Raw genomic sequence first — 11,324 nt, 5'->3', positions numbered from 1 at the left:
CTGCTGTGCTGAGCACCGGCAGTGTTGCAAGCCCAGAGCTCAGCAGGTCTTGTGAGCAGGAATCACTGAGAAGCTGCTGCAAGTCCCTGAACATGCACAGGTAATGACAAACAGAGAGGTCTGAGCTCCTGTTATCGTTGGTGCTGTTTCGCACCTAAGGACCCAGAAAACATTTCCAACTCCCATATTGCTATACCACAGACATAAAAAGCCAAGAGAGTGGTTCATCGCTTCAAATTCTGCACAGTCTTTTCTAGGGATTACCAAGATCTAAAATTCTCCCTGATGCACCAGAGAATCCCCTTCCTTGTTTAGCTGTTCACAAAGAGACAAGAGACACAGCATTACAACCTGCTTGGATCTTTGCCTCCCCTGCTCAAGAATTCATCTAGTAAATCAGTGTACAAAAAGAGCACTTCCAACAGGTCTATCACAAGGAAAGTCTTTAGCAAGATCTTGATGCTGGTGTAGCCTTCAGAGATTCCACAAATAGTGCCAGATAAATGAAAGAGGAAGGTTTTGTTGTTGGTTTTAACTCGCTGTTAGTGACTTATTCATTATACTCAGAGGAATATCCATCTTTTTTTTTTGTTTTCACCACAACTGTTGTCCATGCACAACTGTGCCACTTAAGTTCAGCCACTTTAGCTCTGATTTGTGCTGGTTTTTTTTCTCCTTCCCTCATTTTTCCTCTTGCGAGCACAAACTTCTAAATTTGCCTCAGATTCCAAATTTGCCATGCCTGCTCCTGCACACTGACTCTCGCTCAACCATATATCTGTCATTGGATCCATTAGTAAGTACAGTAGTAAGCTCAACTTTCTGCATGTGTTGCTGAGCTTCCTGTATGGTATGCTGGATCTTGAGCAGGGTGGAGGCTTGGGGAGCAAAGAAGCAGTAAGTGTTGTCCTCATGGTATAAATCATTGGAAACTGGCTTGCTCAGCATATTAATTCAAGCTCTTGACACCCCCTCCTCCACCCATCTATCTCCTCTACAGCAGGGTCACCTTGAGTTTAAAGATGTGCTTGTTAGGGTGTGATGGGATCCAGAGGGGAGCAGAGAGAGCCTCCTCTATGCACATGTGCAAGTGAAATCTATGGATCTTGTTGGTAGGCATTTTGCATCTCTACAGACTTCAAGGGCTGGCTTGAGCAGGAGAGACCTTGCACTCAAATAGCTGACATTACTTTTAACCCCAGAGGCACTACCGGGTTTAGTCTATTCCCAGAAAAAGCAAACACCTACTGTCTTGCTTTACAGCACTAAGCTCTGCAGGCAACTGATGCAAGGATGTCATTTTTCAATGTGCTATAGAAAGTTTTGGGTTTTTTCACTTTATTGTAATGTCTCCAAGAGCACCTTTATGTTTAGGCCTTGCTCTAGCTTTCCTACTGCACAGTGGGCATTTGAGACAAAACTAAATGACCTTTCTTTTCTTTTTTTCTTTTTCCCATGCATTCTGATTAATTTCTTCTTTTCAGAAATTCTGGCTGAAAATCATCCATTTCTAACCACATAGTGGGATTTAGCATCACAAGGACTTTTAGCACCTTTACCTCCCAATGACTGCATCTCTAAAACCAGTTTCCTCTTCCAGACTTCTCAAATCTCTCTCTATTCACCATCTGTTCAATCAGATTTCTTGTTAGACTAAGTACCTGTGTTGGCTTTAATCTTTGATGATGACAGCTCAACTATTGCCCCCCAAGGATGGGCTCAAGGCCAAAAGATGCAAATGTCTGGTTCTTCTCACCCTGATTCTGTTCTAAACAGCTTTCAAATGCAATGCCTACCATTAAGAATGGTCTAAATCCATGTCTCAATCACAAGAAGTGACTTCACTGACTGGGTGTGAAAACTGATGCTGGAGTAGTCTTAAAGGTTCTCAAACTCACCTTCAACAAAATGTCCCATCAGATCACTTTTCCCTTTCAGGAGAAGCTTGGCAAAACAGACATACCTTGCAAACATGCTCTGCAGGTCAAGAAATGCAAGCTCTGAGCAGCTGGAGGTAGAAAGCAGGTGCCAACATTATGGGCTAATAACTGCAAAAGTTTTGTTGTTAGCCTCCTGTTTCCTGACACTGCTTCTGCTCCGATACCTCACTCCGCATTTATCCTCTCTGCACAGTTAACTTGGCTGTAACTCAAAAGTTCACCTTGCCTTCACTCCTGTTCACGTCCACAAGATCCTTTTACTCGGCTGGGGAAGTGCTTCTAACAGCAAGAGGTGGTGTACGCTGACGCTTAAGGGAGAGTGGCTTGTCAGCTGGTAATGCTTCCCCACAGCTGTGTAAACTCTGGGAGCAGGCAGCTGTTCCCCTTCAGATCTGGCGGTGGGAGCTGGGAAGCCTGGCACCCTCAGCTATTCATTACCAGCCCCCAAACTGGGACATGTGAGTGTCCCCTAGCACGCTGCAGCACTGCCATGGCTGACCTTGTGCCGGGAAGGGTGAAGTGCTTGTGCAGTTGTGTTCAGAGGGACAACAGTACCTCCCATCTCTTTGGATGGTTGCGAAGGTCGCCTACATCTTCTACATCTTAAGGCCATCTGCATCCAAGCACTGCCTCTCCCCTTCTGCCTCCTCAGCATTATTCCCTGGGGAGTGTGGACAGATCTATTCTCCCTCAGGGCCATGCAGTGTAATTCCCTGAGCACTGGCAAACTGTGACCCTCATCCAGTGGCATGCTCCCCCAGACGATTTCGTGTAACATGCAGCGCTAATCCTAACCCACATTCGGGTGCTGCTCTCTCCTGAAGTCACTCTGATCAAGACAGGTATAAATTGAATGCTGAGAGAGAAAAGCGGTGCTATTTCTGCATTGTCCTTAGCAGGAAACATGCTTGGAGCTAATTGGACCTGAAATGTTTAGGGTTTATATGTTGAAACCACCGCTGGTCAGGGACAGTACATACAAAGGTAATGTGCTCCTTTATGAGAGTGAATGAATGAGCAAGCAGCCAGGCAGGGTGCTAATCAAACTTTCTGGTTCATATGAGTTTTTATTGTGGTTATAATTGTGTTTCCTGTTGGGACATGAAAGCTGTAAGGTGGACTCCGAGGAAGCTTCTGCTACCTTGCAGTATGCCATTCCTCCAGGCTCAGGTTACTGGTTGAAGCTGCTGTGTAGTCACGGGACATGCAAGAGGTTGGAGTCTCCTGTCTTGGCTGGAGTCTCCTATCTTGGCTTCTCTGCAAAGACTCTGGGAACAAGAAGTGACCTGTGAAGAGGTTATTCCCCTCCTCACTGCTCCATCAGGGAGCTTAGAAGGGAGAAGTTCTTGGCCTGGCTGGCTCTCTCTGGCAGTGGGAGCAGGCAGCTGCCTCCTCTCCTACGAGACCCCAATGGCATCCCTACAGTCCTTCATAAAAGTGGACCTACAAAAACAGCTGATGAGTTGCGTCACAGCCCAAAGCCCCTGTCGCATGCCACTGGGAAAAAAGGCAGCTAAAACTCTTTGGGTGAGAGTCTCCTCCCAGAAAATGAGCCCAAGGAGCCGCATGTTTCTTGGAGGCTATTAAATGTCCCTTTGCACGTGCCTCCTCGCTGTGCACAGAAGGGCCCTGCGCCTGCCGGTGTAAAGCCTTCCCAGTATACCTCCACCACAGCAGCTATAAATAGGCTGGGGGATAAGACAAAGGGAAGTTTTCTTGAAATGGAGGATACCACAGGTCCTGTTTGCAGGAGCGGGAACTTTATAGGGTAGGCAGCCATTCAGGGAAGTTTTAAAGCTGTTGATTTGGCTGACGCTGTAGGTCTTAGAGAGGGGAATGCTGTCACTCTGAGGATTTTTTCCCTTTTTTGCTGTGCTAAAGCAGGGAGGGTGTTGTCTCTCCTTTCAAATAAAACCCACGTACATTTTACGGTGATGGATGTCTGCTGGGAAGAGAAGTTTGTATATCTTGTGTTCACTAGCTGCAGAGCAGTGGAGTGGTGCTGAGCCAGACAACCCCTTTCGTGAACCACTGCCTGGCAGTACAGATGCTCCTTTATTTAAATAAAAGCAGCCGGGGGGCTTGTGTGGTCTCTGCATGCAGACCCTACCCTTCCAGGGAGTTTCACAACTACAGGTCTCTGGATGCTACTGCAAGCTGGAGAAGTAAAAATAAGGAAGGAGAGAGCGAGCCTCAGGAAGCCAAATCAAATGGCGGTAGCAGCATCTCAGGAAGCTCGCCCAAGGTGGTGGGGTGCAGGGCAGGTGAAGAAGATCAGAAGTGTAGGAAATCAGGGAAACAGATGTGGCGATGCCAGGCTTTGGGGAGGGAGCTCCCGAGATGCAGGGCCAGCATTCCCATGCGTTCCCATCTGGCGGTGAAGGAAATTATGTAAAGTGGAGGGGCCAGGGGCCCCCTTTCTTATTTTTTTTTCTTCCAATTCTTTTCTCCCTTCACTTCCCATGATGCAATTAAACAGCCATTGCTGACATCATCATGTATGCACGCTGAATGCAGGCATTGTGTCTCGGCTGCAGTGCTGTACTATATATAGATTAGTTGCCAATCTCTGCTATGTATCAGCAGGGAAGACACCCAAGGAATTAAGAGAGCAGTTGCACTGTAGGACTCCTGGCTTTTGTCCCGTGGCCTCAAGACACGATGGACTATACAGTGGAACTAGAAAAAATCAAAGATAAGTGATTTGGAGACCAAGCCAGGAAACTTTTGACTGATTGATTTGCAGCAGTGGTAGGAAACAGTCTTCTAGGTTGTGATGCATGAAGCAGAAAGACAATCTGACTGCTAGCATGTTGCTAGCTTCTTTTATGTGAAAATAAGTGGTTAGTCAGTAATCTCCCCTCACCAGACTCCATGCCAGGCAATATTAGATAGCCTGCTTCCTTGGCCTTGGGCAGATGAAGGAAAAACATTCTCCTGGGAATTGTTTTGGCCTTGTGGGCACTTGAGGGGACAGAGCTAGTGACCTCCCCTCTGTGAGTGGTAAATGCACCCTGCAGTCCCCTGTGCACAGACCAAGCAGAGCAGCCAGTGCCTGTCCTGCCATTGCCAGTGGCGTGAGAGGGTGAGCACCCAGAGAGGACCACTGCTCTCTCTGCTGCCACTACATCAGGGAATCTCTTCCACAATGAGCCTGTTCAAGTGACCTTGCCAGCACTAGGTTAGGGAAATTTGGTCCTGTGCATTTCCAGTGGTAGCATTTTCTTTCGCAGCCAGACAGCTCCGTCAGCTCCTTCTCCCTCCCACCCAGCCCTTTGGCAGGAGGTGACAGGAGGTGGCGGAGCCAATCTAACAGCTCAACACATCAGAAAGGGGCAAGTCCTGCTCCTTCCCTCCAGCTCCTGCTCTTTGCTGCTCATCTGTGGACACCCCAGGCAGCTGACAGCAGGGTCTGATGAGTGCTTGAGCAGAGGAGGTGGTGGGATGGGGACCTGGAGCACGAGGGGGTCGGGGTCCTTGGAGGTAAGTAAACCTTCCCTGTTCAGCAGTGAGCTGTTAGATTGACTCAGACAACAGACAATTTGAGGGTGTAAATTGACCCTGAAAGGAAAGCTTTGATGTTAAGAGGCTTTTTTCTTTCTTGTTGACTTCACTCCAGGCCAAATTCCAACTGAACTGTGGCCATAGCAGCTTTCTCAACCATTTCATGGAGTCCCATACCACAGTGATGAGACTGAGTGTTGCCACAGCCCCAGGCACTCACCTTCCTGCCCTTACACTGCCCGTGGGCCAGTCACAGCATCTCTGTTCTTCACTGAGTAAATGGTACTTTTTTTCACTCTTCTGGTAGGCATCTAAAAATAAGTCAGGTAAAAATGTTTATTTCTTGTAGCCCCTGTGAGAGTGACTGTTGCACTGGTAGCAGGCACAGAATATGCTACCAGGGTGGTTTTGAAAATCTTCAGGGGTGGAGGTTCCCCAGCCTCCATGTTTCCCTGCTCTCGTGTCTGACACAGCCATCACAACAAAGGTTTTTCCTTTCATCCAGGTGGGATTTTCCTTGCTGCAATTTCTGACTGCTGCCTCTTGTCCACCCAGTCTTCTCAGGGTAAATTAACCCAGTTCTCTTAGCTGTTCTTTACATATCACATCCCAGTCTTCTAACCATCTTAGTGCTCCTCTGCTGCACTTCCTTCATTATATTCGTATCTCTCTTGCACTGGGAAGCCCAAACAGGACACAGTAGCACAGGTCCAATCTTGCTGCTGCTGGAAACAAGGAAAGGACCACTTTCCTTCACCTGCTGGTTATGCACTTGCTGATCCAATCCAGTCTGGAATTAGCCTTCATGCTGCTGTCTCACGTTCAGGCCATTGCTCACAGGGACCCGCAGGTCCTTTTCTGCAGAGGTGCTGCCCAGGTCCCCAGTAGGTCCCCACTAGTGCAGGTACTTATTCTAGATGAGGTGCAGGACTTTGCATCTGTCCATGCTGAACTTCATGGGGTCCCTGTTGCCCCATTTCTCTATCTTGTCCAGGTCCTGAACTGCAGCCCTGGTCTCCAGGCTATTGACCTCCTCCTGCTTTGACATTGTCTCTCAGTTTGTTGAGGAGGTGCTATTCCCCAGCGTGCAGGTTGCGTGACACTGGTGTAAACCAATTATGGCCTCAGTATTGACCCCAAAACTCACTTATGGACTGCCTGATGGACTCTGAATCTGTGACCACTCCCTCCAGAAGCTAAGCATCCAGACAGTTTTTCACCTGCTTTCTAGCCCATCCATGCAGCCCATACCACCTCAGTTTGGCTACAGGGATGCTATGGTGAAAGCCTTGCTAAAGCCAAGGCAGGAGACATCCACTGCCCTCCTCACCCCTGCAGAGCAGGGCACATATTCCATCAGGAGGGCAGGCAGGCTCGTCAGGGGCACACTTCACCCTCGGACAACCCATGCTGGCTATTCGTAGTCACTCTCCTGTCCTTCATGAGGTAGACAAAGAGTCCCTCAGGACTTGCACTGAATTGAGTCTGACCATCTGGTCCTTCCCCAGATTCTCCTTTCTGCCTTTTTTTTTTTCCCGAAGGCAGCTCTCACGTTGAGCATCGATCGGCAGATCAAACACAGACCTGGCTGAAGCTGATGGATGTACAAAGCAGCCTTCAAGTATGATAAAAGTGAAGGTCTCTGTGCAGTGAGAGCTGCTAGAGAAGCCACCATGCTCAGCACCTCAGTGAGCATTGTGCAGCCTGGAAAACACAGCCCAAATGTTCCTTGTAGGGGACATCACAGGACAGTCACAGTTTATAACTGCAATTACAATTGCAGAACTTTTGCAGTTTCACCAATAAATAACCCATGGTGTTACAGTCTATTTTCAAACAATTGAAAAAATCACTATATTTTGTTCCTCAGGTTGAAGAAATACAGTTAGTCCCCTGATGTGTTTACATTTCTGCTGGTACTTCTTAATCCTTTTAATTGCATGTATATTGCAGAGTTGAATGAGAGGCACAACTTTGGACATGAGGATCTGGTCCAGTTCAAGCCCTTCTGATGTGGCTATTTCAACAGTGAAAACAAAAGCAGCATCAGAGCAGGTGGGGAATACTGTGTTATTTCTGGAGGTATGAGGGAATTCTTTGTAATTCCTGGAGGCAAACAGTATTTCTCTTTGGTAGTGTGGGAACTGATTGCTTCTCACTATTTTTTTTTAAATCCCAGACATGGAAAACCTCTATTTTTTAAAACTGATTTTACATCTTTTCTTGATGTAGCTATATATAGGACCCTAAAAGCTTTCACCTAACTGGCTAATTATATTTTGTTTTCAAGAGAGAAATGCTTTAAACTTCCCATAATATTAAACAGCTTCCAAAGATGCTTTGAATATTGACCAAAGGCATGACATGGGGATGATTTGACTGTCAAAACAAAGCTCCCAGAACACCCCTAGGAAACTGGGCATCTCAGGATGCCTGACAGCAGGAGCTGAGGGTTAAGGCAGCATCTACACTGCCTTGATTGCCCTTGGGCACCCTGCTATGCTGGCCCTGGCAGGTAGCTGCTCTGAATCGAAAGCACAAATTTGTCTTTTAGGATGAAGTTTTGAACTTTTATTCTCTGATTGTGCAGATCCCAAAATGAGGGGAGAAACTGCTAAACCTGTAGTTCCTCACCAACAAAACAGAAAAGCTCTTACCTTTGTGCAAAGCCTGAAGTGCTGACTGTCTCAGACCTGAGGGTGTCTCCAAAAGCCCGTGGAGAGCTATCTGATCCTGGTGATCTGCAAAGCTATGAAGCCCTCTCTGCTTTTCAGGTTTCTGATGCAAGTGCCTTGCATAATACCACAGGCTTCCAGGTACAGGGAGCGTGGCCAGCCCACAAAGCCGAGTGCATATCTCAGCCACCTTGAGGCCAAAATAACCCAACCTCTAGATGATCTTCGGAAGATGATGAATAATGTATTGCCTCTCCCAGAAGGCTGATTTCTGCCCGTACAGTAACTGACAGTTTTCCTGACATCCACCAACTGTGTTGGCTTGTATATTTTCAAAAAGGGTTCTGGGGTTATTGAGGGGGAAAATCTGTAGAGCAAAGGAAAGATCACTTCAAAAAGAAGTCAAATACTATTGCAACCACCAAATGGGAGTGACTTTTGGGACACACAGTGACTGCAGCGTTGAGATTCTCCTGAGCACTATAAAATCTATCAAAGAAGAAACAGCAGGGCTGGAGAAAGACAGCAGGAACTGAGGGCTAGGAGAGAACTTCCAAGGAGTTAATTAGTGCTGTATTAGTGTTTGTGGGTAAGCAGACCTGTAAGTAAGGACATACATTTGTGAGGTCATTTAGAAATTCCTGAAGACGCTCTCTTTCTTGGCAAATGACAGCACCAAGCCACTGCTGACACACATCCTACCCACTATGAGAGATAGTTTACATGTCACTCATTATGGAAAAGGCATTACAGAATAAAGTCCAAGTCCTTTGGTTCAAAGAAATCCCCAGGACTGCTTCAGACTAGCTGCTTGCCATCTACAGCTGTTTCCTGCTGGGCTGGGACTGTTTCCAGGAGTCATTGGATCCCCAGGATCAGCTGGATCATGGCAAAAATCATCTTCTGGTGAAGGAACTCCCTACAGTGGACAAGAACCCTCCCATGCAAGGAAAGGCTTGTTTCCCTCTGCTCTCCCTTATCCTGGAGCTGCCATTAAAAAGGTTTAGAAACAGCAGCCTCATGTCATGAGTCACAAAACTGAGTTTTAATTCCTGGAGGAAATTTTTTAAGTGATTTAATGCTTAGAAGTTTACACTTTCTGAGGGGTGGGCAAAGCTCCTAAGCCCTGCTTTGGTGCTTTTAAAAATGTGCCCTGCCAATCAGCTGCAGATGTGTTTGCTGGGTAAGAAGGGTGCTACTGGAGATTCCCCTACTTTTTTCAGCTAGACCATTTCCTGGGAGCAAGCCCTGTAAAATGTCTGAGCTCTCACCCTCATGGATGGCAGGAATGGGCTGCACTTCCTTCTGGTGTAGTTTTTGGGCAGTGCTGCCCTTTGATGCTCTGTCCTGCTCCCCTTGCTATCCTTCTCCCAGTGCTCCACTGGGCTGGTTGCCTGTTTGCTCTAGCTGGACGCTCACTGTAAAGCTGGGGTTGTCTTAAATGCTTTTAATAGTGGGGTGGCCTGCTATTCTTAAATGAAAATATATACTTAGACACAGCTAATTTTCAGGAAACCACATTTTCTGCCAGCATAACTTCACTGGAGTCAATGCAACTTCTTTTCCAAGAACGCCTGTGTGCAGGGGATCACATCCATTATCAGGATTGGAACTGCTTGCAAATAAGAGCACAGACCTCTTTTGAAACATAATAAAAATGAGTGCTTCTGTAGAATTTATTATATATTCATTATGCTCAGGCTGACACCACTTGTGTTCCTTATGTGCTTTTCTCAGTTAAATTCTTAAGCACTTGTATAATTTCAAGCACCTGGAGAGCTTGGCTGGCTTCACTGATGCTGTTTCTGTTTAGCCTGATGCCAGGGTTATGCTGCAGTGTGTGCTACAGTCTAAACAGGTAGAACTACTGGTTTTGACTTAAGTGTGTTTTGTCTCTTATTTCTCTTGGGGTTTTATCTTCTGAAGTGGTTCTCTGAACTAAGTATAGCTCCAAGGTCTTCTCCATGCTTTTGGGAGATAACATCCACCTTGTTGGGACTTGCTGATTAAACTGTGTGGGAATGAAGGGCCATTTGACTCGCCAGCCTGTCTTAGGCCTGCTGTGATCCTTTAACAGCCTGGGAGACACAGCAGGAGCTGGAACTTCCAGGGTCTGTGCTGTTGTGCAGAGAAGCTGGATGCTTAACTGGAAGAAAGCAGGGATACATGAGATGGGAACTGAGTGTCTCAGCACCAAGGGCAGTGGGTAGGAAAGTAGCTCCAGAAATACAGCTCTGAGTATAGCCACCCATTACAGGAGAAGGCTGTGTGTGTGGCTCCTCCTGTTCCTCTGACCAGTGGGTCAGTGCTCACCCCTCCCTGAGGTCACGGTAGGCTCCCATTGCTCCCCTGCAGGCTGCACCTACCTGGCTGAGCTCAGGCAGGGGCAAAGCTCACTCCTGGGGAGGGCTGAGGTGGACACGAAACCTTGCTCAGTCTTTCTGCAGCCAGCATCTTCTATCACAAGGAAAGATGACAAATTGTTTGTTAAATTATTTAAGATATTACTGACTGGTTATGAATTATTAAAGCGTTTATTACTTACCATTTGGATGGCAACTCGGGGCAGAAAATCACAAGCCTTTCAAGAAACCTGAGGCCAGCCATAGCGTGCCAGACATGCCGGGGACTCGGGGGTGAGCCGAGGTGGTGGGTGCAGCAGCATCTGGTGTGAGAAAAGGCACGGCTGGAGCCTGGAGCGTGATGCAGCCTGCGCTGCTGCAGATGGCTTTGCCACTGGTGCTGCAGTCTCACAACCTCCTGCCACTCCTCCCAGTGCTATTTTTATTTAATATTTGCATGATGGCCTCGCTAGGACCTCTTTATACCACATGCCATATAACCGACAACAGAGACAATCCTTGTCCTGGTGGTTTTCTCCCCACTACTGCAATTTTCTTACAGATTCAACTACCTTTAGGTAGGAGGGGACACTACAGAGCAAGAGAATGCTAATTCTCATCAGCAAATGTATGTTTGTTTATGGTCTTGCTCTGTTGAAGATATTTGAAATTTTTTGTACTAGCCTATTTTCCCCCTCCTTTCCAGCCTCCCTCATGTTTGGGGTTTTTTTTTTGCTTTTTGTTTTAATCTTCCCATTCCTTGAAACTGTAACCATGTGCTGATCATTAGGACTTCTGTTCAATGCATACTTATCCTTTGTGGTCAACGTTCACGAGCTGGAGGTTAGTGATCAAAGAAAGAG

General features: G+C 47.0%; 1 long non-coding RNA gene across 1 annotated transcript in view; it reads right to left on the bottom strand.

The window, feature by feature from the left end:
* Nucleotides 1-5,235: 5,235 nt before the first annotated feature.
* The window catches only part of LOC108446814, an 8,591-nt gene continuing 2,502 nt past the window's right edge, over nucleotides 5,236-11,324 (bottom strand). The window contains exons 2-3 of the long non-coding RNA XR_001862121.1: nucleotides 10,665-10,784; nucleotides 5,236-10,576 (exon numbers count right to left, since the gene is read on the bottom strand). This is a non-coding gene — a long non-coding RNA (uncharacterized LOC108446814). The remainder of the gene's footprint in view (nucleotides 10,577-10,664; nucleotides 10,785-11,324) is intronic.

The sequence above is a fragment of the Corvus brachyrhynchos genome, unplaced genomic scaffold (genome assembly GCF_000691975.1).
Source record: "Corvus brachyrhynchos isolate BGI_N302 unplaced genomic scaffold, ASM69197v1 scaffold94, whole genome shotgun sequence".
In the NCBI taxonomy this organism is placed as follows: domain Eukaryota; kingdom Metazoa; phylum Chordata; class Aves; order Passeriformes; family Corvidae; genus Corvus; species Corvus brachyrhynchos.
This window is presented reverse-complemented; position numbering and strand designations above follow the sequence as displayed.